This window comes from Tamandua tetradactyla, chromosome X, assembly GCF_023851605.1.
Source record: "Tamandua tetradactyla isolate mTamTet1 chromosome X, mTamTet1.pri, whole genome shotgun sequence".
NCBI classification, from domain to species: Eukaryota; Metazoa; Chordata; class Mammalia; order Pilosa; family Myrmecophagidae; genus Tamandua; species Tamandua tetradactyla.
Window position 1 is genome coordinate 69,659,945 of NC_135353.1, and position 3,382 is coordinate 69,663,326.

At 47.6% G+C, this 3,382-nt stretch overlaps 1 long non-coding RNA gene across 1 annotated transcript; it reads right to left on the reverse strand.

Moving 5' to 3' along the window:
* Window positions 1–450: 450 nt before the first annotated feature.
* On the reverse strand, window positions 451–3,028 carry LOC143671563 (uncharacterized). The gene is made up of 3 exons (XR_013169599.1): window positions 2,886–3,028; window positions 2,567–2,696; window positions 451–1,280 (listed from the first exon to the last, which is right to left on the reverse strand). It is a non-coding gene; the product is annotated as an uncharacterized LOC143671563 (long non-coding RNA).
* Between the last annotated feature and the right edge of the window lie 354 nt (window positions 3,029–3,382).

Here is a 3,382-nt window from a genome sequence, read left to right on the forward strand (position 1 = left end):
GTGCACCAATGGGTGTTTTAAAATGAAAGTAATGGAGCGTTGGCTAACCCTGACCTCTGAGGTAGGAAGTATGGGTGAGAGAACAGAAAAAGATACCTAAATTCTCTACAAACATGTTACTTTACAAAAAACAAGCCTATAACCAAAACATGCAGGTCATGCTCAAATTTGCTCTTGCAAGGAGACCCTCGGTTTATGATGTTTGGATACATTCTTTCTCCTGCTGGATAGCTGGGGGGGGGGGGGAATAAATTATTAAGAGGGTGTTTTCCTAAGATTAAGTTCAGTTTCTTCAAAAAGAGCTCCCTGCCAAGCAATGGGAGGTTACCATACATGCTTTAAAGTTATAACACCAAAGCACTGCTCACAAATCCTCACAGTGAGCTGTGTGTGTGTGTGTGCCAGTGTGTTTCTTTGGGTGCGTGTTAATCCCCTGAATATTCACTGGAATCTATATCAGCTGTTTTGTAATTTTTCCACAAGAGGTAGACTTATGGTGTTACCATTTTTTCCATAGATTACTCTGAGACTGAGGAGCTAGTTAAGCATTTTCTTCAGATTTATCTATCACTATACAATTAAGAAATTATATCCTTTCAGACAAATTTAACTAACTTTGGAACCCTCAAATATAATGTCATGACAAAAAGCGCCCCTTAGCTTTTGTGAATATACTTTTTCCAGCAGGCTGTAACTCCAGAAAACAAAACTTTTCCCTTGAGCCTGGGAGCCTTGAGTATACCCAAGATCTAAACTTGCACTTCCACCTCATCTTCTTATCAGGCAGAGGAAGCAAAAACTACAGTTCACCTGGTTCTTTAGGGATCAGATCATGGACCCCAACTGCTAGATGCAGAAAAATGCCAAACAACCACCAAGTGGACAAAACTGAGATTTTTCTAGCGCTATGTCCGATGTTTCAAGATAGGTTTTAAGGTGGTATTAGTAATTTTCCAAGAAGGAACTAGGTGTTTTGTCCCCCCATTGCTACTAGGGCCTATTATGTAAGAATCGCTTATATAATCCAAGTCAGAAGACAATTTCATATTTTTAGCTATTTTGTTAAATACAATGCTACTCTAATTATTGCTTACTTTGTCACAAAATTTACTTAGAAGAGTTTATTTACTGAACTTTCACCACTGATTGGCCTTATTAGAAACCCCCGTGACTTAGTTTCCTTCAAGGGGAGAGTATTTTTTCTTCAGTATTAGTTTTCTTCAGTTTTGACCTGCCAAACTTTTCCACTTCGGACAAGTCTGGCTTATCACTCGTCTTTCCTAAAAGAAAAAAACAAAACATTTTTAAAAGCTTAACTGGCATAACTATGCTCAAACTAAGGACTCACACCCAAAATCCTCACACTTGCCATCAGTGTGTATTTTACTTTCTGATTTTCAATAGGAAAATACCAACAGAGATCAGAAAAGTCAGGTTTTTATTAGTATACTTTCAATTCCACATCATCACTCTGCTTCTAACAGGCAGTAGCTGCCTTTTAATCAGGATGCACAAGAAACTAACATGCTCTAGAAACCAGCAGCTAAAACGTCCGACTCTTTTAAAATGACATCAAAGGTAAAATGGAGGTGATAAAAGCCCAAGAGCAGGTAGGGATAAAAAAGAAAATTAAGGACTGGGTTGAACCAGTTAGTTATTAAGCAACTTCACTTTCTATTCAATACTTTGGGGCGGGGGCGTTTTATTACTTGGGGGTAGGGAGCCGGAAATAAAAAGCATGGCTTAAGTTGAACTAGGTTCTTTCCATTTTGACCTGACCGAAGACAGTAGACTAAAAGAGAAACAATAGGACAATAAAAGAGGGAAGGGATCTGATCAGGAAATAACTAATGACATGTCTCACAACAAGGTCCTGGTGCCACTGGCTTGTAACTGCTCTAAGAAATGAACAACTAATTAGGATCAGGCCTGGCACAAGAGCAGAACTGGACAGACCAAATACAGTTGTCTTATTGCACCACTTTCTCTGTCTCCAAAAGCAGAGGCAAGGACATGAGGCTTAGAGGTGCGTGGCCGTCCGTGGTCAGGATGAATGCCTGGTACCCCGGAAACATTCCATTTATCCCGAACTGACCATAGGACATCCTAGAAACTGGAAAGCAGAGGTCTCCTGCGCATGCCTAGCTCCACCCTCGCGGGGTAGGAGCCGTCCAGGGCCCAGAGTAGAATAGAGGCCGCCCAATCAGCTAGAGTCCTGAATATGCCTCCATCCAGTCGAGGTCACCCCAAAATCTCTGCTGAGCGATCAGACTGCAATCTGCAAAGCTAGGGAAACCAGGACCAACCTTAACGACAGGGCTGGTGCACTGACTTTCAGGAGCAATTTGCATACATCTTTTAATGACTACCGCTGTGGGCGCCCAGCCTAATGGCTTCCAGGGGGAGGGAGAGAGGGGCGGCTTCGTCTTCGCAGCCTCGGAGCTGTAGCTACCGCGGCGGCGGGGTCGGCTCTGGGCGTCCACTCCCTCGGCCTTCCCCGCCCCACCCCCGGGGGATCCGGCTTCGGGGCGGAAGATGCGGCAGGAAGACAGAAGCACAGACTCACCCTGTGGCAGCGCAGATTTCCAAGGCCAGCCGGACACCGGCCCCTCCAGCGTGCGAAGACCCGACACACCGCACCCGCAGCCCCCGGGCGTTCGCCTCCTCTGGCTCCCGGAGGGGCCGCTGGTCCTCACCTGAAGACGTGAACACAGTTAAGAGACAACTGCCCGGTGCGTGCAGCTCCTCACTCTGCGCTAGGGTAGCGTTCCCGCGCAGAGCTCTGCAGTTATAAGTCCCGGGCGGGCACCCTGGGCAGGAACCCCGGGCCCCGCCCAGCTTTCCCTGATTGGCCGAGAGCCCGCGAGCTCGCCTCCCGGCTCTACCTGGACTTTCCTCTTGTGGGCCTCCGCCCACTCTCTCCCCAAAGCTTAAGACCTCACCCGGGCAACCGTGCTTGATGATATCATCAGGGCCCGCCTCCCAGACGCCGCTACAGCCTTCTGATTGGCCGAAGGACCGCGGGAGCACTCCCCTGCCCCTCCCCTTGCTCTGGTGCCGCCGCCTGCCTTCCCTTCATCCCACATAAACTCGTGGGCCACGCTTAATAGTATCCTCCACAATTAGCAGAGACATCTTCTCCGGTTAGTTTTGAGCATCTGCGAACTCAGATATCCACGCTACACGCGCCGGAGTCTGGCTTTCTTGGTTCCTGTAGCCACAGCAGTAGAAGTACGCCGTGATAACCGAAAAGTCATTCGGAAGCGGTGCTCAGTATCGTCTGTGGTGTTGAAGGAAGGATGCTCATGGCAAGGGATGGGTTGTTCAGGGTCATTCACCCCCACAGGTGGACATTTCTATGATCGTGATGCTCCCTTATGTA